This window comes from Fukomys damarensis, unplaced genomic scaffold, assembly GCF_012274545.1.
Source record: "Fukomys damarensis isolate Sample0158 unplaced genomic scaffold, DMR_v1.0_HiC HiC_scaffold_7, whole genome shotgun sequence".
Taxonomy (NCBI): Eukaryota; Metazoa; Chordata; class Mammalia; order Rodentia; family Bathyergidae; genus Fukomys; species Fukomys damarensis.
Window position 1 is genome coordinate 4,134,586 of NW_022900919.1, and position 26,500 is coordinate 4,161,085.

General features: G+C 42.9%; 1 long non-coding RNA gene across 1 annotated transcript in view; it reads right to left on the reverse strand.

Moving 5' to 3' along the window:
• Positions 1-15,730: 15,730 nt before the first annotated feature.
• The window catches only part of LOC104872075, a 183,510-nt gene continuing 172,740 nt past the window's right edge, over positions 15,731-26,500 (reverse strand). Inside the window, exons 8-10 of the long non-coding RNA XR_004516163.1 lie at positions 18,724-18,867; positions 16,843-16,936; positions 15,731-16,686 (exon numbers count right to left, since the gene is read on the reverse strand). This is a non-coding gene — a long non-coding RNA (uncharacterized LOC104872075). The remainder of the gene's footprint in view (positions 16,687-16,842; positions 16,937-18,723; positions 18,868-26,500) is intronic.

A 26,500-nucleotide genomic window follows, 5' to 3' on the forward strand; every position in this document is an offset into this window, starting at 1 on the left:
AAAAAAAAAAAAAAAAAAAGAGAGAGAGAGAGAGAGGAAGAAGAAGAAGTAACAGAGGAAAAGAAAGGAAGAGCTGATTGGAAAGGTCCTGAACTCAGAGGAGAAATCTAGAGGACAAAGTGAAAGGACACTGTTGACTGTTTCTGTGATTTTTGTTTAACTTTCTGCCATTTTAATTTATTATCTATGCCAAATAAGCAAACAAGTAAATGGTACAGAAAACATTTTTCAAGATGCATGTCAGGCAAAAGGACATAACAACCAAGACAGGAGAACAGACACATTAACACTCACGTATCAAGAACTCAGAGCCGGGCATGGTGGTGCACACCTGGAATCCCAGCACTCGGGAGGCTAAGGCAGGAGAATCGCTGCGAGTTTGAGACCAGCCTGGGCTACATAGTGAGTTCCAGGTCAGTCTCAACTACATAGTGAGACCCTGTCTCAAAAAAACCAAAAGCCAAAACAAAACAAAACAAAAAACTCAGAATAGTCGGTAAGGGAAAAAGATCTTGAAAGACAAATATGCAAGGCTGCACAGGCATCAGGAATGGATGGTCTGTTTGCTTTCTTCACCCTGCACCTGAGCAGCTCTCTACTTAGGTGGTCTTTCCTACCTTTGGGTATTGCTTCACTAAACCTACACAAGATGTAAGACTACCTACTCTGGCACTAGTATTCCTGGGGCAAGCTTGTAAAGAAAAATGCTGGGCCCTGCCTGGCAATGGAGTCCACCTCTGGGCACTGGTGATGAATTTCTGTGGAACAGACTTGACTAGGAAGTGAAGCACAAGGGCCTAGGTTCACCCATAAACGAAAAAGCAAAGTATCTGCACCATTAGAAGGTAATGGGGCACAAGCACTAATCACTGCATATGGTCCAAAGATTTCAACAAAAGTGCCAAAGCCAATAATGGGGAAAGGAATCTCTTTTCAACGTATGGTGTTGGAAAATCAGACATCCACATGAAAAGCAGTGAAATTAGAACTGGAAGCAGTGGTATATGCCTATAATCCACGCTACTCAGGAGGCTGATGCAGAAAGATAGCAAGTTCTCAGCCAGCCTGGGTAGTTTAGTGGGATCCTGACTCAAATTTAAATATAAAAGGGATGGGGATATAGCTAATATATTAAAAATTAAAAATATTAAAAAGAGCATCTCAATCCCCAGCCCCACAAAACCAAAACAAAACATGCCTTTCACAAGGTTGTGTCTGAGTGCCTCCTGAAAGATGGAATTTAACCACCAGGAGTGGTGGTGTATACCTCTAATCCTAGCATTTGGGAGGCTGAGGCAGGAGGAACCCTGTGAGTTCCAGGGCAGCCTGGGATACACACTGAGTTCAAGGCCAGCCTGCACTACCCAGTTAGATTCTTTCTCAAAAAACTTAAAAAGAAATATAGCGACAGAGAAAGAACTAACTTAACCCACTCTGTTGTAGCAGGTTTGCTAACTTTTGGGGGGTGGCTTTAGGGTGCATCGGCAAAGGTGCTCAGAAAGGATTCCTGAGAGGCTTAGGGTGCACCCAAGAGCAGAGTGCGGGCATCAGAGATAGGAGACACATGCAGGGACAGAAGAGCCTAGGCAAAGGCGGCCGCCCCAAGAGGGGAGTCAATCAGCCCATTCTCCAGATATGGGTACTTTAACCCCTGCACAGGTAACTTACACATTCTTTGGGTTTGCTCAACCTGCTCCTTTATCTTGGGATCAGGTTCCTGATCCTTGCTTTCTCAGTTGAGCCAGTTTACGGACTTTAGTGTTTGTGAGGGATTTGGGGTGAGAAGGATCTGGTGGGGAAGGGGTTTCAGTGTAACCAAAGGAATGCTGACATGGACCGTGGGCAGCTCCACTGGGTCCTACAAGTTGTGGTCTTCTTTTGGGGGAGTACCAGGGATTGAACTCAGGTCCTTGCAATTGCTTGAGAGGAAGGCAGAGGAACCACTGAGCTAAATCCACCCCCATCCAAGCTGTAGTCTTCTTAAAGGCATAGTTTTTTCATTTTGATTTCCTTGTCTCCTTTCTGCCTTTCATTTCTTCTATCCTACCTCTTCCTCCCCCACCTCCCATCCCTGCCAGAGCTTTTGTTATTTCTCATAGAAAAACTCACTCACGCCTGGCAGGCTGGTGGGAGCTTTAAAACCCAGCACTAAGGGAGGCAAGCACATTACAACTTTGAGCCTAGTCTGGAAAATTTAACAACTTAGTGCAACCCCACCCAGAATAAAAACAAGCTGGAGATGTAATTTAGTGTGAAGAGCCTAGGTTTAATCCCAGCACTAGGAAAAAAAAAAAAAGCTAACACTATAAAACTCTAAGGAGGAAAAACTACTTTGCAACATTAAATGTAGAAAGGCTATCTTGAATAATGAGTAAAGCTAAAGAAAAAGAAATTTAGGAATTGACGTACATCAACATTAAAATCTTCTACACATCTACAGACACAATCAAACTGGTGAAAAGGCATCCCATAGACTGGGGGAAAATACTTGCAAATCACACACCCTGTAAGACTGATCTCCCACAGCTCAAGGCTCCCGCCACACAGCTCCCTGCTGTGCTGCCGGTACCCAGGGTCCCCGCCTTGGGGGCTGGGCTGGAGACTGGCTGGGACTCAGGCGCTGCAGGCCAGCCCTGTCTGCCCCAGTGACAAAATCAACAGCCAGTTCCTAAAATGGGCAAAGTATTGAAGAGTGCTCCAAACAACATCAGGCATACAGAGAAGATATAAAATAGGCCCATGAAAAGTGTTTGGTTTCATTAGCTATTATGTGAATCAAAATCAAAAGCACAATGAAATATCAACCCACACTTATTAGTAAGAAAGACATTTTTAAATCAGTAGCCCTTAAAACACACAGGCTCTTACGAGCAAATAACTTGTCCAGAAACAAGCAGACCGCACCCCCTCCCAATAGGTGATCAGTGTCGCCGAGGATTTAGCTCAGTGGCAGTGAGCTGCATCGTGAGTGCAAGGTCCTGAGTTTGTTCCCTGGTACCAACGAAAAACAAAAAACAAAAAAACAAAAAATATAGTCATAATGTAATCCTCCTCAAAAATATTTGTATATCCTGTTAGGGTTAGTGTTCACAATGTGTGTTCTTTCTGTTAGCCCTGAAGTCCCCTTGTCCTGTTTTATGTATCCTGTTAGCCTAACTTCACAATGTGCATGCCGTCACTTTAGTCCTAAACTGTGACGCTGGGAATAACTTGTTTTTTCCAATTTTAGTATATGTGCTGCCGAAGTGAGCACAGGAAACAACCTGTTCCTAAAGAAAGCTTCTCACAATTGTGGATTGTGAACTGCGAAGTCAATTGTGACGCCTGCTTATCTGCTAAAAACTTCTGCCTCTGTAAAATTCTGCTTTGCTCACCCCAGTCCCCTTCCAATTTAAAACTATGATACAAAACCTCCCCTTTCACCCAGGCCTTTTCGAAGTATGAACTTCACTGGGCCGACCAGTCACTGAAGTCTTGGTTTTTCCTCTAACTTCCGGTAAAACGTTCAGTTTTTTCCACACATCAGAATTTCTACATTAGTAAGGCTACTGTGTAACAAACACACACAGGTGCACACATACAATAAAAAACAACATAGGTGTTCACACACTTGTGCTAAAGATTGAAATTTGCGGGGGGGTTACTGGGGATCGAACTTGGCGCCCTGAGGTCTCGAGGCAGGTGGCAGCACCGCTGATCTAAATCCATGGCCCCCTCTTTTTTTTTTTTTTAATCTTTCACGTTAAAATTTATATATATTACTTAGAAAAATTCAAAGAGTTTGAAACAAGAGTTTGAAGAGAACAATTTCATTATGTTCCATTGTTATCAGTATTGTGAAAATGGAACATTAGGCATAAAACGATTCTTGAAGATATGGAAAAAATGCAGACCTTGTGCAATGTTAGTGGAATGTAAACTGGAACAGCCACGGTGGAAAACATGTTGATCCTTCACAAATTTTTTCTTAACAATTTCCACGGGTTCTGGATTTTCTTAGATCCTGCCTAAGTCTCCCTGACAAATATTTACCTCAAGGTGAATTATATTAACTATATTTTCTTGGTGTGTTGATAGTGGGGGCCTCAGAAACCCAGTGAGAACTGGCCTCTCCCAAGGTGGGCTAATCCCGGAAGATAACTACGTGCCTGTGAGCACGACGCAGACTAACCAGCCCGCATCGCAGCCAAGGCCTCCTCCTACATCACTTTTGTGACCCCTGCTCTCCATCATCCCGGGCCAAGTGTCAAGCCACCAGAGACCACACTGCAGCCCCAGACCGGCCAGCGTTATTCGAACTGGCCAATCCCTGATCACCTCTGCTGCTCCCTGGATTCCCCAAGGATTCCAGAAGGCTTGGGCCTAGATACTGCATTCATCTCACACTAGACACCGACACCGTCTTCTGCCTCCTGCCCAAGACCTGTTTCTCCTCCCGTGATGTCACGCGGCACAGTGCACTGTGGAATGGCATGTTCCCTTCCCTGGGAAATGTTAACTAATAAAAATCGGGTTTCCATGACATCGGTGCCCACGCTGTCACCCCCATCTCCCTTACAAATTAGCACCTGAACAAGGAACACCACGAGCTTCAGCCCTTTCCCTGCTGACTCTATACCCGAGGGACCCGAATCTAGAGAAGTGAAGAGATGTTTGTACACCCACTAACTCTTCACACAGAAGCATTAGTCACAATAGGCAAAGGTGGGAACCACCCAAAGCTTTCGTGGAAAGATCAATAAACCCAATAGTGTTCCATCTGAAAAAAGGAAAGGAATTCTGACACATGATGCAAAATGGATGAATCCTGCCATTATTCTAAGTGAACCAAGCTAACCAGAAAAGGGCAAAAGCTGAATGACTCAACTTAAGTGAGAAATGGAAAGTAACCAAAGATCACAGAGATTGAAAGTAGAGTAGGGTGTGCCAGAGGCTGGGGGATTTATTGTTTACTGGGCATAGAGCTCCAGTTTTGCAAGAGGAAAGAGTTCTGGAGATGGACAGTTACAATGGCTGAACAATAGTATGGATACATTTAATGCCACTGTATCAAACACTAAAAATGACTACAATCATAGATTTTATGTGTTTTTGCCATGATAAAAATACAAAGAATTTTAATGTATGAGCAAAAAGCAAGATTCATGACTAGTGCATCAAAATCAAGTCAAAAGGAAAGATTTTTAAATACCAAAAAAGATCAATAGGGCCAGGGATTTAGCTCAGTGGTTCTGCTGACTGCCTTGTAAGTGCAAGGACCAGAGTTCAATCCCCAGTACAAACAAAACAAAACAATATATTATACTTTTTGTTTATTGTTTGTTTGAGACAGGATCTCACTATGTAGTTCACGCTGGATTTATATAGCCCAGGAGGGCTGTTAACTCATAGCGACCCTCCTGCCTCGGCTTCCAGAGTGCAGGAATTACAGATATGCACCACCACCCTTGACATACATATTATACATTATACATTCTGAGTGAAATCCTTTCTGTCCATTACTTTATGTTTGTAAAATATATTGCTGGGTATGGTGGTGTTTCCCTGTAATCCTAGCACTCTATAGGCTGAGGCAGGAAGAGTCAGAAGCCAGCCTGGCCTACACCATGAGTTCAAGACCAGCCTGAATTAAAGAAAGAGACCTTGTCTCAAAACAAACAAAAGTAGAAAACATAAATATCATCAGCAATGAATTGTTTTTTTGTGTTTTTTTTTTCTTTCTTTTTTTTTTTTTTATACCAGGGATCGAACTTGGGTCCTTAATGTTTGTGAGGCAGGTGTCAGAACCACTGAGCTAAATCCCTGGCCCTGTCATAAAAAATTTAGAAACAGAGATGAGTGCTGGGATAACAGGTGTGCACCATTATGCCCAGGGTGTCTGTTATCACTGAAAACTCTACCACATTTTCCATCGCTGCTATTTACTTCTCTGTGCATGGATTTTCATGCACCGTGCTCGCAATTTACTGCATAGCAGAATGCAAGGGATGTAAGACACCCTCCATCAGGTATTAGAAGATTGTATTCTAAAGCAGTTTTTGCCAACAATTCAAGCACTCAGAAGGCTGAGGCAGGAAGATAACTATGAGGCCAGTGTGAGCCACAAAATGAGTTCAAGGCCAGCCTCAAGTGGCTACATAGTGAGACCTTGTCTCAAAAAATATATTTTTTTTGGCTTATAGTTTCAGAGGCACGATCAGTTGTATTCATTGCTTTTAGCAAAGAAGAAACATCATGGCAGGTGGGGGTGGCAGAGCACAGCTGCTCACCCTGTGGCAGCTGGAGAGGAGCGTGAGAGAGGGAGAGCGAGGGAGAGAGAGAAGTGAGTGAACGAGTGTGACAGACAGAGACCCAGGGAAAGGGCCGGAAAGTAAGGGTCATCCCCAGCGTGACACCCACCCTGCACCCTTGGACCAGGCCACACCTCCTAAGTCCCCTGACTCCCGGCCCTGCCATCAGTAGATCGATTCCGGTGTTGAAGTGACAACCTTGGTAATCTAATCACCTTCCCCCAAATCCCACTTTTGAATACAGCTACATTCGAAAACAATTTACATGAGCCTTTTAGAGAACATGTTGGATCCAAACCACAGCAACCTACAGAAATCAGGACACATGAACCCAGGTGTTCATGGCAGCAGCATTGGTGACACTGAAAGGCAGTCACCACCCAACCCTCAGGCACAGAAAGGCTCCATCTGTTTATGGGACAAATACATTGGTGCGGTTTGTGCATGCGTGCATGTCTGTGTGCGCACGTGTGTGTGCATGTGTGTGTGCACATATACAGTCACACTAATATTCACATACAGGGCCAGGGATTTAGCTCCATGCCTGCCTTACAAGTGCAAGGTCTCGGGTGGGATCCTTGATATGGGAAAAAGAAAAGACTATTCACACATACATACTACACTGACTTTGATAGTGAGATGTAGAGTATATGTTTACATATAATGATATACAGTTCTATGAGAGACCACACTGTTCAGTGAAAACAAATTGGATTTACACACATATGGATAAATACTAGAAATGTAATACTAAATGAAGGGGCAACAATATATTTAATAACAAATGAAGGGCTGGGGATTTAGCTCAGCGGTTTGGTGGCCTGCCTTGCAAGCATAAGGACCCAAGTTCAATCCCTGGTACCAAAAAAACCAAAAAAAAAAAAAAAAGAAACTATGTCACCTGTATTTCTAATAAATATGAACTCAGAAGGAACAAAAGTACAGTAAACACAGTAGTGTGCAGGACTTTTCTCTGTTGGTAGAAGTCAAGATACGGAAGAAACTTCAGATATTTTTGGGAGTGTCAGAGAGCACCTATTCCTCAGTTTGGATATTAGCTTTATATAATGGAAAGCAAGACTGAATGTTCTGCACTTTTTTCTATATGTAGATCACAAGAAAACATATTTTGGGCCCGGGATTTAGCTCAGTGGTTCCACCACCTGCCTTGCAAGCACAAGATCCCAAGTTCGATCCACAGTACCAATTAAAAAGGATCTCATGTAGCCAAGGCTGGCTTCCACTACAGATGCTTCTGCCTCAGCCTCTGAAGTGCTGGGATTACAGGGAAGTATCACTAATCCTGACCCACAAGATTTTTTTTTTTCTTTTTGGTGGCACCTGAGATCGAACTCAAGCCCTTACACTTGCAAGGCAGGTGGCGGAACCACTAAGCCAAATCCCTGGCCCCAATTTTTTTTAATGAAAAGAAAAATGTCTAGATGCTAGGCAGTATACCAGCAGAAACCTAGATTTCAAGTCAGTAGAATTTTGGGGGTTTTTGTTTTTTTTGGTTTGTTTGTTTGAGACAGGGTCTCACTATGTAGTTGAGACTCAAGTCAGTAGAATTTTAAAGAGGCTTTGAAACACAAATGCTTAATATTCTAGTTACACCTCTTCCTGTATGAGCTTCAACAAACAACATAGGTTTTCGGGCAAGGAAATCATTCACCTGCATCCTCAGGAATTCCCCAAATGAGCCTCAGGCAAACTTCACTTATTTGCTTCAGGTCAATCTGTCACTACCCCTAATTATCAGGCCCCAAATGATCTACTAAATTGGAGACCCCTGGACAGTTGCTGGGTGGGGGGGATTTAGCGAGCCCTCAGGTGATGCTAACTCTCTTCCCTGGAGGAGAACTCTTGCTAGGTTAGAACTACACCAGAGTCAAACTGAACCACTTGTGGAAAGAAAGTATCTAAAAATGAGGGAAGAGCTGAATTTTGGGGTTAAATTATAAATGAAATTAAACTCCTTAGCAATAGGAAAAATGTTTCTAATCTGCCGCTTGCTTCACAAGCATAAGGTCCTAGATTCGATCCCTGGTAACCCCCACTCCCAAAATCGATGATATAGGAACTGGTGGACTAAACACTGTGTGAGACCCTGGAGATAGGTAACATTTCTACTTACATAAGATAAACTACCTTCAGCTTCTGGTGCAAGGGCATCAAAAGCTATGCAAGAAATTTTGGCGAGGGAGTACGTTCAGGGGATTTCCCCCCTTCCTTTCCTATGTCTTTCCCTCCCTTCCCTTCTCTCTCTCCCTGCCTTCCCTTTTCTTCCTTTCCAGGCTCTCACTACGTAGGCCAGGCTAGCTTCCAACTCTAACCTTGGCCTCTTGAGAACTGGGATTCTAGACATGCACCACAATGCCCGGCTTGCTTAACTACTTTACTTTTTTCTTCTCTCCTCCCTCCCCATCCTGTTTTGTTCTCTGAGATAGGGTCTCAGACTGTAGCCCAGCCTGGACTTGAATTCACAGCAATCCTTGTGCCTCAGCCTCCTGACTGCTGGGATTACAAACAGGTGCCATCACGTCCAACTCACTGCCTTCCTGTTTTCTCAGTTGAGCCAAATCTCTCTCCCCTGCGGGAAAACTGTTGTCATGGTCTCTCTGCCTAGCCTGATGGTCCGCTTTACCATGCTCCAGCAGGTATCACCGAATAACAATAATACTTATTATTTTTAAAATATTTTTTATTTTTTGGTACCAGGGATCCAACTCAAGACCTTGTGCCTGACTTGTAAGCACAGTGCCCCTGACCTAAATCTCCAGGTCCAAATAATTTTTAAGTAACATGCACATACACACATAAAACAAACAATAAAAAAGCTCTATATACAAATACTGAAAATCCATATGATGCATTCAGATGAATTATGTGGCCCTGTGGCAAATATACTCTGAAATGTCCTTGTCTCTGCCCTCTGTCAGAGGTAGAAAAATGACGAACTAGTACAATAAGTAAATTGTGAGTGTGTACACAGGTACATCTATACCTGTGCATAAACAATGTATATATTCAAGAGGAATCACATTTAAATTTAAAAGAATAAACTCTACCACCAAACTTCATGAAAACTATTTCAAGCATTTTAACAAATACACTGAAAGTAAATGAATTTTTAACAGGCACGCAAACAAATGTGCTCATGGATGACTTCTATAACCACAGATTTAACGCAAAACTATTTTCACTTTGTTCTAAACATAAAAGCCAAAGGAGCTGAGCGTAATGGCGAACACACATGTAATCCGAGGACTCGCGAGGCTGAGGCAGGAGGACTGCCACAAGTTTGAGGCCAGCCTAGGTTACACAGTGAGTTCAAAAGCAGTCTGGACTACATAGGGAGACCCTGTGTCAAAGAACAAAAACACAGCCCCCCAAAAAACAAGAAGAAAAGAAAGGTCTCACCCTTCCTGGTGGTGCAGACCTTTAACTTTAGCCTCCTAGAAGCCTGAGGCAGAAGACTGTTATTGAATTCCAGGCCAGCCTAGGCCATTTAGCAGATCCTATCTCAATAGAAAGGAGTGGGGGTGGGGGTGGTGCTGCTGGTTGTGTGGGTGCAGCTGAGGGATGGCGCAGGAGGTCTGTGGGCGCTGGAGGCTTTCCTTTCATCACAGCACTACAAAAGCAAAGGGTATGCTTGGGCTACGTTTGTAAAGTCAGAAGTACAACGAGAAAGTTGGGTCTTTTAAAATCTGTATTATAGAGTACATTGTTAAGATGGTGGATGTTAATCCGCTGGGTTATTTGCGGGGGGAGGTGGTGGTGGTTGTATGTTTGTTTGAGACAAAGTCGCACTCTGAAGGGCAGACTGGGCTTGAACTATGTATGTAGCACAGGCCGGCCTCGATCTCACGGCCATCCTCCAGCCTCAACCTCCGGAGTTGAGGTTACAGGAATGCGCCACCCCGCCCGGCTAATTCGAGGTTTTTTGGTTTGGTTTTTGGTACTGGGGATCCAACTCAAGACCTTGTGTTTGCGAGGCAGGCTCCCAGCCACTGAACTAAATACCCAGCTCTAATTCGCGTTTTTAAAAGACAAAGAACTAAACTCTAAACATAAAAACAAAAGACCGAAACAAAACGAACAAAACCTACAAATCTTCTCTCTCCCGTAACTAACGAAAGCGAAACCCAGATAAAGGACATGCACAACCCCGCAACATTGCGGAACAGGTAAGGTTTGACCCCAGCCGGCCACTGTTCCCGCCACATTGTCACCTTCCAGAGTGCCCAGCGGTAGCGCCTTCTGCTCAGGTTGATGACGTATTTCCTGTTGGCTGAGCCGCGCGGAGATCTCACTGATGAACCTCAGCTCCTTGCAGGGCAACTCAGGCTTGGCAGGTGCTGGTCATGGAAAGGGTCCTTTGCGAGTGGTACTGTTTCTGTCTTAACAAGAGGCTACAATGGCAAAGAAAAACACTTCAGAATTACCGTGTAATTATCCCCTCAAATAACTTGTGTATAGGAATTCTAAATAATTCAGGCAATTTAAAATAACATCTATTGTTAAACCTATTCGTTTCTCAAGTATTTGATCCAAAGGAACTGAATCATTGATGAGGGAAAAACTATGTCATCACAGATTTCAGGATATTTCTTTCCTTTTTTTCTTTTCTTTTTTTTTTAGACAGGGTCTCAGTATGTGGTCCAGGTTGGCCTCGAACTTGCAGCAATCCTCCTGTCTCACCCTCCTGAGTGCTGGTATTACAGGAATGGGCCACCATACACGGCATTTTTTTTTTTTGAGATAGGCTCTCGCTATATAGTTCAGTTTGCCCTTGAACCCACTGTACCACAGGCTGGCCTCAAATTCGTAGCAGTTTTTCTGCCTTCGCCTCAGATTACTTGTGTGTGCCATGATGGTTGGCTCTTTCAATCTTTTAAATTACTGCGTATTACCCATTAATATGTCAATGAGACAAAAAGATGTGTCTGTGTGTGTACATATATAACTGCATATATATGTGCATATATATGTGCACATATATATATATATATACACATACACTCATATACACATACATATGACAGGTGTAGAACTGTATTCTGAAATTTGTCACAAGGAATTTTATGGTTTTGAAATAATTCCATGGCTCTCCTTGAATTTCTTATAATCTTAATATTCTATAATTACATTTTTAAAAATTGAATTCTGTGTCAGGGAATATAAGTTAGTGGTAAGACTATTTGCTTAGCATGCTCAATGTCCTTGAATTTATCTCCAGCACCACATGTACAGAGTTAAATAGAGTTAAATTCTACACAGTTAGGACAGGCATGATGGATTCACAAGTTGGAGATGCGGTTGGAGTACTGATTTGATCATGCTGTATAATGCAACAGACATAAGTTTCTGCTATATTTTTGTAACATACAATGGAACTAAAAAGGAGAGACAAACATTGGGTACACCAATCAGTTGAAGAGTAACAATGGAGTGGAAAAGCTTCACTAAATAATTGGGAGTGTAATGCATACAGGAAGAATTGACAGAATGTTTTTGCTATATCAAAACTTTTTTTGGTGATGATCATTGAATCAGGTCTCATTGCATGCTAAGCATGCACTGTTCCACGTCAAACCTGTAGTCAGGCTTCTGAATTTTTTTTCAAGAACCATTCTGCATTTCTTTGAAAAATCCAATTTAAGCAAAAACTGCTAAGATGGTTTAGCAAGAAAACTTCTAATTCAGCCTTGATAACTAATCATCCTCAGCAGCACATAATCAGTTTCCTCATCCTCCACAATTCCCTGGGTGCTGTCTTATTGGGTGATTCTTTTTTTTTTTTTTTTTTTGTACCAAGGATAGAACTTGGGTCCATTGCACTTGCAAGGCACGTGGCAGAACCACTGAGCTAAATCCCTGGCCCCTAATTAGGTGATTCTAGCCAGTGTCTTCCTTACCGCTGTTTCTGCACAGTAATTTCTCATTGATTGACCTCACTGCTGCTTTTTGACTATAAATTCCCACTTGACTATTCTGTGTTCAGAACTGAGCAGTTTCTTTCCCTGACATTGAAAATGCTTCCTATTATCCTTCAAAGTAGTCCTACGTAAAGTCTTTCCTACTATACTTTCCCAAATAGCATTGAAAATATTTTTTTACAGTTAGGAAGCCACGACTTGGATAGGTTCTGTTCGTCACTGGCCCTCTCATCCGGGACATAGGTGTACACCACCGAAGCTTGGCCTTTACTTCTGCTTGATCTGGGAGCTATGAGTGAGTCAGACACCTGAATTGTTTCTCCAGGAACATATACAATGAACCTGGGGAGGACAGGTTTATCTACTTATTTTTTGGTACTTATGATCCAACTCAGAACTTTGTACACATGAGGTATGTGTTGTATCACTGAAGTGTACTTCCAGACCCCCAAGTTGTCATTCCTGAGGTTTGAGTATAGTTTGTGAATCTGGATGAGCGTTTCAGGCTACTTTAAACAGGTACCTCCTGGCCAGGTGTGGCAACTCACCTGTAATCCCAGCCCTTAGGATAGAGAGTTCCATCCTAGGTTACATAGAGAGGACAAGGCCAGCCTGACTTATACAGCACGACCTTATCTCAAAAAGAAACAAGTACCCCCTGGAATGGAAGGTGTGCTCCCTAGCTCTTTGAACTGAGTGTCAATTATGCCCTGATCCTGTGCCCTGAAAGCTTTTTTCTGGCTCTTGTGAGAGGGCAGAATATAGTACCTCAAAATATAGAAAGCCTATTGATTGGTAGACAGTTAACAAAAGATGATACAGTAATCTGCTCCTCTGGTGTGTGACTGAAAAATAAGAGTTACAAGGACAAAAGTTTACCTACTTCCACCTGATTATCTCACATCAACAAAGATTTACCACTCAGAACACTTTTAGATTCTTACCTTGAAAGTAATAATAGAGGGAGCTATATTAATATCCTTCACTAATTGATTTTTATTTGCTGTGTTTTTCCTTTGTACAAGTTGCTGTTTCAAAGGCTTGTGTTCTTTTTCTTTGTCTTGTCAGTTCTCTAAAAGTGTGATATTCTCTTGAGATGTATGATCTCACTTGTATATGGAATCTAAAGTTAATTTCATAGAAAGAACAGTGGATTACAGTCAAAAGTGTGGATAATGGGGAGAGAAGGTAAGAAACATGCTGAGAATGTGTCTATGCATTTAGGCATATGTGTATATGAAATATTTACATTAATAAACCTCTGAGGGTCAGGGTAGCTCAATGGTAGAACATTGATAACATTCAAAAGATCCTAGGTTTGGTCCTTTGCATTGACAAAAAATAAAAATAAAACTTCTATCTTTCCCTTTCTCTTGTTAACCTGACTTTTGTCTGTCTGTTTTTTGGTACCAGGGATCGAACTTGGGACCTCGCGCTTGTGAGGCAGGCAGCGGAGCCACTGAGCTAAGTCCCCAGCCCCCATAACATGTCTTTTGTGACAAGGGTATGTCTGAATGAAAAAACAATCTCTAAGGGGGGATTTCCCCTCATATTCTTTTTCCTGAACGACAATGCTCCTCTGAGTCCTCGGATGGAAGTCGTGTCCTGGCTCTGCTTCCCTCAGTAAGAGTGCCAGTCCATTTGTGCTGCTACAATGGACAAACATGATAGGGGATGGTGGAGAGGCTCAATAGGAAAGCACATACTTAGTATGAAGCCCTTAGTTCAATTCCCAGTTCCAAAAGAGAGAAAAAAACAGAAACAAAACCAAATTTATGACGAAATACTCTTTGCCATAAGCAAGTCTGAAATCTAGCCATTTGCAGCAACAGTGGCAAGCTCAAAAAGCATTATGTTAAGTGATAAGCCAGGCTCAGAAAGACACACACTGCATGCTGTCACTCATATGTGGAAGCTGAAGATGTTTATCTCATAGAATTGGAGCAATTTCCAGAGGAAAGGATATTTGGCAATATTATGAGTGGATCAGACATGTCCCCCAAAAGGCTCATGTGTTCAGAAGCAGGGATTCTGGTAGGTGATCGTGTCATGGGCACTAGTTTCAGTGATGGATTAACACGCTGATGACTCCTTAGCTGAGTCTTAATGTGCTGTGGGATGTGGGGCCTGGGTGGTGGGGCACGGGGGTGTAGCCTGCCTCTTCCTCTTCCATGATGTTTCTTAGAGCCAGCAGACCTTGGGCTTAAATTACTGAAACTGCGAGCAAAAGTTAATCCTCCTGTTCTCTAAATTGTGGATGTCAGGCATTTTGTCCCAGCAGTGGAAATCTGAGACATACACATGGTTTCCAGAGTGGGGCTTACCTGGGAGGTAGATGGGGAAATGCCATGGCAGGACCACAGTGATTACCCAATGATTTCTATAATCCAGGTGATGATTAGACTGACCGCCATCGCCCCTTTACTGCTAGACCCCAGGTTAGCCATAAAATGAGGGAAATGCAAACAGAGTCCCTATAAGAGTGAAAAACAAAGGGGCTGTCCAACACAGGAAAGACTGAATTGGGGCTGCACCTCAAGCAGGGGATCCTGACACAACGCGAGTGACCTCTAGGCCCGTGGCCCGAAGGAGGAGAGAACAGTGTTCTCTAGTATACAGGTAACTCGTTCAGGGCCAAATATTACAGATGCAAAATTTAAACAACACTAGAGATACTTTGGAAAATACGAAATTGATTTACATCCCTGCTTTGGGGACATGAGGGATTGAACCAAGAGGCACCCTAATACTGAGTGAGCCCCTCAGTCATTTTTATTTCTTACTTTTATACAGTTCTTCCTATGTTGTCCCATAATGCCTAGGCAGAGAGCCCTGAGATGGAATTTGGGGTAGAAAGTTCTGCTGGACTGGATTAATAGCCTTCTTTCTCTGATTCAGGAGGCTACCACCTGGACCTGAATGTTGTATACGACATTCTTTTGTGGGGGGCCATGATCTCACTACACATTTCAGGCCGGCCTGGAACTCTCAGCGAACCTCCTGAGTGCTGGGATTACAGGTGTGCATCACCACGCCAGGCCTGTTTCTTTCTGATGAAAGTGTGGGGAGATTCATCGGCAACGAGCAGCCAACGTTCCCATATGCATGCGCACTGCAGTGGCACTAGTGCAGTGGAACCGAGAAGCAGCCATAGCAAGGTGTGTCACAACCTGGAAGTGGGCGCTTTCTGGGTAACTAGGGTGGCATTGTGTGGTTCATCTCTTTCATCCTCCCCAGGTCTGCTGGGAACAACAAAACCATTGCCAAAAGATCACAGTGAATAACACCAGGGGCCTAGTGTTCTTTCCAGCTCTTTAATTCCAGCATACTATTGAGGATACAAAGCAGTTTTCCAGAGTAGTTGCATAGATTGGGTCTGAACAGGATTATTTTGATTTTTTTTTTTGGTACCAGGGATCGAACTTGGGACCTTGCACTTACAAGGCAGGCAGTGGAACCACTGAGCCAAATCCCCAGCCCTGAATAGGATTGTTTTGAATAGGACGAGAGGCTCTGTAGTTCAGCCATGGCTTCCTGCTGATATGTGCCAGGATCTCAAGGAGCAGTCCTGGAGAAATCAGGGGAGTAGGTCTGAGTCAGAAGGCTTAAGCAGGAGTATGGCTGCGAGGCCCGCGTGAGCCACGAAATGAGTTCAAGCCTGAAGTGACTACATAGCGAGACCTTACTCAAAAAAATGATTTTGGCTTACAGTTTCAGAGCCACAGTCAGCTGTATCCATTGCTTTTAGTCCTTTGGCAAGGAAGAAACATCATGGCAGGTGGGGGTGGCAGAGCACAGCTGCTCACCCTGTGGCAGCTGGAGGGGAGCGTGAGAGAGGGAGAGCGAGGGAGAGAGGGAAGTGAGTGAACGAGTGTGACAGACAGAGACCCAGGGAAAGGGCCGGAAAGTAAGGGTCATCCCCAGCGTGACACCCACCCTGCACCCTTGGACCAGGCCACACCTCCTAAGTCCCATGACTCCCGGCCGTGCCATCAGTAGATCGATTCCGGTGTTGAAGTGACAACCTTGGTAATCACAACGGAGGAGGAAGCTTTTCAAAGATCTGTCTGCGTAAGTCCGAACAGTGCCAGACACTAGCTGGAGGCTTTGCAATCTGAAACAGCCACGGTGAGGGCCGTGGTTCACAGAGCTGCTTCCTCAGTGTTAGCGTCTAACAGGTGCAGGCGGGGGAAGCTGTGCCCTTTAAGAAACTGACTGTGTAGTGTTACGTTCCAGATGGCGGAGCTGAATCACCCCTCCTTCATTTACAGAAACTGTTGCATTTAGTCACCCACATGAAGGATGACTCCTGAAATACCAGGCACAGATTATGCTGCACAACCCCACTTATGTGTGGAATCTAAAGACTCCAAGTCAGAAGCAGGCTGGTGATAGTGGTTATCAGTGACTGGAGCAGGTAGGAGATACTGGTCAAAGTAGACAAGGTTTCGGTTCGACTGGAAGTACACAGAAGTACACGTAAGAGCCCTACTGTATAACACAGTGATTACAGATAAGAACAACATTTGAAGATTGTTAAGAAGGTAGATTCCATCGCTTCTCGGCCTTTTGGCTAAGATCAAGTGAAGAAGGTAGATTTCAACTGTTCTTACCACAGAAGAGATTAGTACATGTGTCAGTGAATATCTTTTTCTTTTTTTCTGGTACCAGGGATAATGTAGAAATATTTCACGACATCGTATTGTCCTTCATAAATATATGCACGTTTTTGCAAATAGAAAGGACACATGTTATGTGCTATAAATACAGATAAAATCAGAGAATCACAAAAAGTTAAAAAAACAATCTTACCATTTGACTTGGTGAAAATTTACAAGCTCTAGCAAAGAAGCTCATGTATTCATAAAACTGCTAAACCAAAAGCAGGCTAAATAAGCATTACTTACACAGAACTAAATGAACTGATGAACACAAATGTGCATTTTTTAATTTTTTTTTTTGTACGAGGGATCGAACTTGGGTCCTTGAGCTTGCGAGGGAGGCGGCAGAACCACTGAGCTAAATCCCCAGCCCTTGTGCATTTATTTATTTATTTATTTATTATTTATTTTTGGTTTTTTTGAGACAGGGTCTCACTATGTAGTTGAGACTGATCTGGAACTCACTATGTAGCCCAGGCTGGTCTCAAACTCACAGTGATCCTCCTGCCTCAGCCTCCTGAGTGCTGGGATTACAGGAGTGAGCTACCATGCCCACAGAGCATTTTTAATTTTAAACAATTCTGGGTTGTTAGTGTGTGTGTTTTTCCCAGATATAAGTAAAACTATTACTGAACATAATCATAAGAAAAGTATAATCATTTCTATCAGCTTATTTAGTTCTGTAAAATTAATGCCTACTTTGTTCAATCTTTCTTTAGTTATTTTGGTTTAAGGAAGCCCATTTTCTCTTTATTGATACATACTTTAGAGTAATTTAGTAGATTACACTTTTGTTTTTTGTACCAGGGATCGAATTCAGGACCTTACACTTGTAAGGCAGGCACAGTGCCACTGAGCTAAATCCCAAGCCCCTAGATTATACTTTTATAAACAAGATTAAAACAATTGTTTTCCCTAATACTCTTAGAGATTAGAAACTATTTGTAAGTATTCTCGTTTTTGTGATAATATTTGTATAAATATTTATATAAATAAGAATCTGGGCTGTGCATGATGGTGTATGCCTGTAATCCCAGCACTCAGGAGGCTGAGGCAGGAGGATCACTGTGATTTCAAGACCAGCCTGAGCTACATAGTAAGTTCCAGGTCAGTCTCACCACATAGTGAGACCCTGTCTCAAAAAACCAAAATGAATAAACAAACAAACAAATAAATAAGAATCTGTTCCCCTTGTAACAGGACATAGTTGGGAATATTATTTGTATTTCCAGAGCTGGGCGTGATATCGCCCGCCTGTAATCCCAGCACTCGGTAGGCTGAGGCAGGAGGATTGCTGTGAGTTTGAGCCCAGCCTGGGCTACATAGTGAGTTCCAGGTCAGTCTCAACTACATAGTGAGACCCTGTCTCAAATAAATAAATTCATTCATTCATTCATATCAACAGGACAAATCATTTGTTTGGATGGTGAATTTTGTGTAAATTTGTTTTTCATTGAAATATAATTTGTCTTTTGTTTCATGTAATTCTATCAAAGATAAAGTAAGACATTTTTCTTCTTTTGATTGTATCTTTGGGGTCTTTTTTTCTCTGTTTTTGCAAAAGGAATCTATTCTTAAACTTCCTTGATGGTGCATGTGGCAACTGGGATTTCTTTGCTGGGGGTGTAGTTCACTGGTAGAGTGTGTGCTAGGCCTCAAATTCATAGCAGTCCTGTCTCAGCCTCTCAAGTGCTGGGCTTACAGGTGTGTGCCAACACTCTTGATGCGAATACGAATTTATAAACACAGGGACGAGGAAAAATATTTTATCATTTAAACTAAAAAACACTACAGAGAGAAATCCTGGAGAGCTGATTGTGGAATTATTTTTACCTTTTGCTGGCTTTTTTGTTAAATGTCCCCGGATTGCATTTGCAGGTCCAGAAGCAAGTGAGGTGTCTCAGTGACTCTATGTTGGTGCCAGAAGTAGCAGAGACCAAAGAATAATATTTTCTTCACCCACAGGAACGTTAATGGCTGAAATTCACAAGAGAAAAGTACAACAAATATAATCAACATGAGTTTGCAGTCATATGGGAGCCTTCAGAAATGAAGACCTAAAGACTTAGGGACAACTATTTTCATGAACAGTCAGGAAGGACTAGGATTGGCATGTAACAGGTTATGTTCTAAAGTTAAGAAGCGTGGGGGACTTAGCTGGGCCTGTCTGTCCAGGTTCTTCCTGATCTCTGGGTAAAGGGCAGGGTGGCTCAGTGATGAGTCTCAGGAGCCAGTTTCAGGAGCAGGAGGTCAGAACGTTGTTTTTTGACTCACTTCAAGGGAGGAAAGCAGGAGCAAGCGAGAGTGCGACATTCACACTTGTGTATTTTCTCAATTCAGTTCTGCTTAAAACTCTTCGAACACCAGCATGCTGTGTTTCGTGTTTCGGGGTACCATGTTTGATACCTGATACCCCTTAGGAGACAGCAGTGTGAGCTGAGTGTCAGGGCACCTCATTTAGTCCGAGCAAAGGGAAACTAGAAGGCGTCCGGGTCCCCGTGTGTGCGGCTGACTCATGCCATCCCCGATCACCTGCGTTGAGGCCGGTGTGCTGGCCAAACACAAAATCAGGGTAGTTTAAAATGAATGAAATTAATTTTTTGGCACTAACAAAACTCTCACAGAAACAACATTTCACAAAAGCAGAAAAATGTCGACATTCCTAGTAAGTTACTGTTTCTCAGAAATACCAAATCTTGCCTCTGCCTACACTGTGTAATGCCCAGCGTTCATGTGTATACAAGCAAAGTGTGCTTCATGCTTTCATGATAAAGTGAGGAATTGGGGGTATATCTCAGGGGCAGTGTGCTTGCTTGCCTAGGATGTAGGAATCCCTTGGTTTGATCTCTACCAACACAGTAGAAGAAATGTTCAATATTTGTTGGAAGTTGCTCTTCTGCACTTACACAGTTACCTACCATTTTTATTAGAACTTTTACCAAATAATAAGAAACAGATGGAATGCATAACAGCTAAGAATAAAGTCCCTTCTTTTAAAAAATCCAGTAATTAGTTTTGTATGCTTATGCACTGAAGAAATGCAGATCTGTCCTTATAACAAAAGGTGAATTACAAGCCAGGCATGATGCCACACAACTGTAATCCCAGCACTCTAGAAAATGAATCACAAATGCAAGCTCTGCCTGGACAACTTAGTAACATAGCGATTCCCTGTCTCAACAACACAACAATAATGAAGCTGGGATTTAACTAAGTGTTTCTGCCGCCTGCCTTTTTCTCCGCTTTGCTAGTCCTTCTTTGATCTCAGGTGACCCGTTACCAAGATGTTGAGATGTGGGAAAGGAAGTGGTAAGAAAGACAAAGAGGACCAAAATGCATAAATTACACAAACACATTTATAAAATAGGTGGCCAATATTTTATAATATAAAAATGTCTCTGGCTCTCTCTGTAAAAATGAGTCAAAGATAATCGTGCCATCTTTTGAGAAGATTCCAAAAGAAATAGTGCTGTGTTTGGCAAGATTTTACAGGAACAACTCTTGACTGCATAAATATCTCCTAGAGAATTTCATATTCTAGTTTGTTACATGTGTAAGGATATTTGTTCCAACACTTTTTCTTGTACTATAACTAATTTAAAAACTAAAAATGGAAACAGCAGAGAATGGGAGTAAACGTAATATAATTGTGTGCCCCATCAAGGTAAAATACTCTAGAAAATTTTAATCCACCAAAATGGAAAAGAATCCAAAAGCTACTCAGGTGTGGTGGCTCATGCCGGTAGTATCCCATAGCGGGGAGGCCCAGGAGGAAGGGTCCTTTGAGCTCATGGTGAGACCCCATCCCACAGTCGGCCAGTCAAGCATTCAGTATAACGTGTGCTTCTACCAGCCAGGTGTGTGGGGCACAGCGGTAACCCCAGCCTCCGCAGGGCTGAGGCAGGAGGACTGCCTTGAGCTCAAGGCCATCCCGAAGTACACAGTGAAACCCTGTCTCAAAAGAGCCAAACGGTCAGTGGCTTCAGAACCTCATACAGCAGTGCGTCGGCCTACTCGGTGCTGAGGACTATGGCCTGTGTGGACGGGGAGTGGGCCCGGTGTTAGGTCTTCAGCCCTTCGTGCCTCCCTCGTCTTGCACCTCACCCCTACTTTCCTCTCTGCAGTGTATGTATTTTATTGAGTATTAACTAAACTGAAAAACACTAGAATCAAGAATAGCTTACATTTTTAGATGGTGCGTTATACGTAAGTAATGTTATTCTAATTTTATAGTAACTATGGTAGTACATACGCAGGAACCACACATAGAAACGAACCTTCATTTTACAAGATTGTCTTGTAATGATAGATCTAAAATGCTGCCGGTGACAGCTCTCACTGTACTAAGTGCATTCTCAGGAGGACTCTTTCTGTGGCATGAGGATTGGGGCACAGAGCAGAATGGCCCTTGCCGGCCTCTGTTCACTCCATGGCTTCATGTGGTGGCCTGAGGCTGGGACTAAAGCCTTCTTGATGTGAGCGGAGCGGAGCCCAGGGCAGAGCTGAGGACAGCAGACAGCACACAAAGGCTGGCTGGCCCCAGATGGCCCTGGAATTGCTCCAGAACTTGGCTTATTAGGCGAGAACAGCAAAGCCCCTGGTTCCCAGTCTTGGTCTTGCTTTGTTTTGTTTTTTTGTACCAGGAATTGAACTCAGGTCCTCACACTGGCAAGGCAGGCCGCAGCACCACTGAGCTAAATCCTTGGCCCTCCTCTTGATTTTCTTTTGAAAGATCCAGATGTTGAGATTTCACACTGCTATGACAACAGAAAGGGTTATGTACTCAATTAAGTCTCTACGGTAGTATTTGTTGTTGAAGTAGAAACTGTTTACTAAACTCTGCATGATAATTCAGATTACATGTGGCACTATTGTTCACATAACCAAAACATGGGCCAAATCATTGTAATTATTCTTCAAAATGTACTAAGAATATAAATAAAGCAAATTGAAAAACATAAATACTGAAATGATGGCTGAACCTACTGTAAGAGAATGAGTATAAATTTGTGAGCACAACTTATTTTCTCATATAGTCACTGAAATTCACAAAGAAGTAGCACAGGCTGACATTTTTAGGAAAAGAATAAGTGGAATAAACGTGTTGAAAATAGGTGTACAACTTGGATATGATGCATGGGACAGCTAGGTGAAGACTGAAAGGAGTACCAGTGAGTCAAAGCACAGTGAAATACTGTGAAGTACTGCTGGACTAATGATAAGTTTTCCCTTTTTGGGAGCATCCAGAAAGTTCAGATGAACACTGTGTGCAGAGGGAGCTCTCCCAAAGGAGCCTTTGGTTCTGGTCTGAGGATTGAAAAGGGGGATCAAAGTATGCAAAATCCCCTTCAAGTCCCCAACCTTTTGTCTTTTCTCCAGTTGCTCCTGCTTTAACCCTCAGGCCTTCTTGCCATGGTGGTGACGGTGGAAAGTAAGTGATCTCACTGAACAGAACCTAGAGTGAAAAGGTCCAAAGGAGGTAGGGGAAGTGGGAGGGGTAGGGGAAAGGTAGGAAGGGAAAACAAAAGAGAAAAGGAAAAAGGGGCCAGGGATTTAGCCCAGTGTTTCCGCCACCTGCTTCGCAAGCACTACCACAAATCCCCTCACACAGTCTAGGGCGTCAGGCTGAGCACAGACCACTGCTGACACCTACGTGGGCTCACTCCTGCTACCCACACAAGGGGGGCTCCTTGCCCAGAGCCACACAGACAGCGAGGCTCTTGCCCTGGGGGCCTGTGGTTCCCAAGGTGGCCACCTCTGTGCTTCTGAACCCAAGGGACAACAGGGCCAGGCAGGAGCATGGGCACAGGCGTTTCTATCCCTACCTCTTGTGACCACCTGGCTTGCTGGAAAGCACTCTGTGGCCTGGGTGGCAAAGCATCACCCCTGCTAAACTCAGCTCAGCCCCATGCAGAACTCAGCTCTCTTGGGCTGCTGTTAAATTTGAGCCCTGGTACAAAATAAAACAAAACAAGCACAGAGAAAAGGAAAAAAATTGGAAACAAAGTCTTTGTAAATAGGGAAGGGTGGAGCAGGTAAAGGGACTCCAGGGGAGGGGGAAATAAGAACGAAGATACATCATGTAAAGGTACAGGATTCCAGGGATGAATGTAACTGTATTGTCTACCTAAAATGTACCAATGAAAAATATATTTTAAAAAAGAATCTTGAGAGTAGGACAGTGTCACTGCTTGGAGGATGGAGATCCAACATAGTAGGGTCCACCCTCGTTTAAAAATTTTTTTAATCCTAGTAATTGAACCCAGGGCCTCCCTCTGCCCATTTGCTTTACCCCTGAGCTACATCCCAAACTCTGAGTTTTACTTTTTTAAAAATCTGTCCTCTGATCACCCAAATTTTGGTCAGAGGGCTGAAAGTGGAGTCAAAGGGAACCTGAAAGTCCTGATTTGTGGAAAGAGGCAAGGGACCCCTTGCAATTCTTTAAAAAAGCTAAGGTTTATCCCCTCTGTCCAGCTGCCTGGTCTGTATCTCATTCTAATTGGCATGACAAAGACTAAACTTCCAAGGCTCCAGACTGAACGCTGGATGGTGGGCTCCAAGCCCAGACCCAGAGAGTAAATAAGTTTGGCTTCATGGATCACACTGTTTTTCTGAAAATGGTTGGACTTTGCTGTCTTAGCATAAAACAGCCATAGATAATAAATTAGTTAATGAGTATAGCTGTTCCCCCCTCCAATTAAAATGAAACAAAAGAGAACAAGTCATAGGCAGGATTTGACCCATAGGCAACTAACAAAAAATGTGATGTTACTGATCCTAACACAAAGGTGAAGAAGATATGGTCACTGCAGAGAGGAGCATGGCCCTAACACTGTCCTACACTAATGATTGTATTGAAATTGCAAGCACATATATTTGGGGACTGCAATGGTGACTGAATCCAGGGCCTCACTATGACAGGCAAACACTCTACCTCTGAGCTACATCCTCAGCCCAACCCTAAATATTTTACCTTTTTTCTTTTCTCATTTAAACCATAGTTAAATTCATAGACAGTAATGAACATGTAATTTTCTACTTCGGGAGCACCAACGTGCTAATACTAAACACAGGCTGAAATTAGTATTTTCCTGATGTGTGTTGTATACTATCCTTGAACACACTGAAAAAGATGCTTTGCTTAACCATTGTTTACTCAGGTTACTGGACCTTCTTCTGTGCACACCTGTATACTTCTGAGATCCATTTGCAGTAATAAACCTACTAGTTAGCGGGGTGTAGTAGTGTACGCCTGTAATCCCAGCACTTGGGAGGCTGAGGCAGGAAGATCACTGTGAGTTCGAGACCAGACTGGACTACATAGTGAGTTCCAGGTCAGTCTCACCTATATAGTGAGACCGTCTCAAAAAACCAAAACAAACAAACAACCAACTAGTTTATCAAGGACCCCCATCCTTGCTATCTCTTCCCTCTTGTATCCCTTGACATCTCCTCCCTTCTGTGTTCCTTGAGGTCCCCTCCCTCTTCTATGCTCCTGGGTGCTGATGACTCATCATCCTAGCCTTTGCCAGCAAGCCTCTTCAGCAAGAATCCCATTATGTCGTGTAGACAGAAGCCCCTGCCTGCTACTAAATCTTGCCGCTGTCCCATCCACTGATCCCAACGTGCTCCTTAATTATAAATTCTTACTTGCCAATGCTGTATTTAGACCTTAGCCAAATCTCTACCCCATTGCAAAGTCTCATTTTCTTTACCCTCTAAATAGGTACATTTTAAGTATCAGTTAGAAATAAATTTAAATTTAAAACATAAATAGAAAAATTTAAAACATTACTAGAAGGACTGATGACATAATTTAAAATTTATGTTCAATGAAGAGGAGCTATATAAAAATATCTCAGATAACTATGCATGGTCATCTTCGGGGAGTGAGAGTAGCAATGAGAACTATTTTCCATTCTGCATGTTATTATATAAGATTTTCTGAATAAAATAAAAATATAGTAATTTATGTAAAAAAAAAAGAGTCAATGTTCTGGTCCCTATACCTGTGGTAATGGTGATGGTCCTGATGGTGCAAATGTAGTGATACCTATTAAGGTATTTTTAAGTATATGTAAGAAAAGGAGGATCCCAAAACCTTAATATTGGTAGTAGACTCCAATTTTCCATTGCTGAAATCAGTGCTAGAAGGTAGACTGTCAATTACAATTTTTTTTTTTTTTTGGTTTTTTGAGACAGAGTCTCACTATGTAGTTGAGACTGACCTGGAACTCACTATGTAGCCCAGGCTGGTCTCGAACTCACAGCGATCCTCCTGCCTCAGCCTCCCGAGTGCTTGGATTACAGGCGTGTGCCACCATACCCGGTTTTGATTACAACTTTAATCATTTCTCCATTTTATTTTTCAGAGTATGTTCCTATTTAAAAATAGAATTAACATGACTTGTAAGTAACAACAGCATATAAAATAGCAGCAAATAGTAAGTTTAGCAGAAATTAAGTGTATTTATAGGGGTGTGGGAGCCCGCTGGCATTTGACATTGGAAAAGTAACTTCTACCATTGAGGCATTGACACAATCTATGACTCTATTTGGCTTTTCTGATATGAGGGTCTCAGCTATGCAGATGAGATTGACCTGGAGCTCTCTGTGTAATCCAGGCTAAGCTCTCTGTGTAATCCAGGCTAAGCTCACTGTGTAATCCAGGCTGGGTTTATGGGATTACGGGTGTCGACCTGAAGCTCACTGTAATCCAGACTAGTTTTATAGGATTATGGGCGTGCACCACCACGCCCGGCAAACAATACCACTGGACTCTCAGGTTGAGTGGGGCCTTCGCCTTTACATCAGCTGCCGTGATCCGGGTCTCACCTTTTCCATCAGGCTTTTGAAAGAACCACCTCAGTTCAAACCCATTGCCATTGGCCCCAACCCCCTTCTTTAAGAATGTTGCTTTTTTAAAGATAAACTGGGCCTGGTGGATGATAGCATTAGAAGGGTTGAGGAAAGCCTCGAACAAAGGCAGAAGCAACGGGAAAAGGACGAATCTTGGTATCAAAATTGGTTTTCCCCTTGCCCCGCTTGCCCCTGGAGATTGTTAAATTAAAGATTGCATAGGGTTAATTGTTGATGTACGCCTTCCCACTTACCCCTCCCCACATTTGGTAAAATACTGATTGCTGTATGCTGATAAATGCCTTGTCCCTTTATGGTTAAATGCTTGAGTGACTCATGTGATTGGTAGAAGATTTGTTTGAACTGTCCAATAAGCTTGCTGAACCTTCCCCCTGGGATAACAGTATATAATCGTTTTGCTGAGCCAATAAAGAGCCTTTGATCAGAAACCAGACTTGGGCCGTGTGCTCTAACTTCTTAAAGATTTCTTTCACAGACATTCAAGATCGGATCGGCCTCTGATGACCCACGAATAAGAGGCGGCTCTCACCTCCTATTCCCCGCTGGACGGGGTCCCCCCAGAGAGCCGCATAGGGGTTCTTTTATCTTCTTTGATACTGCTTTTAAATTTCATCAAAACTATGAAATAAAGTTAAAATCAACAAAAAGAAAACATCCATGACTTGCTGATGTATCAACCTCAGCAATATTTCCTGTGAGCAAGGAGCTGTGTGTGCGATAGGGTCAGAAC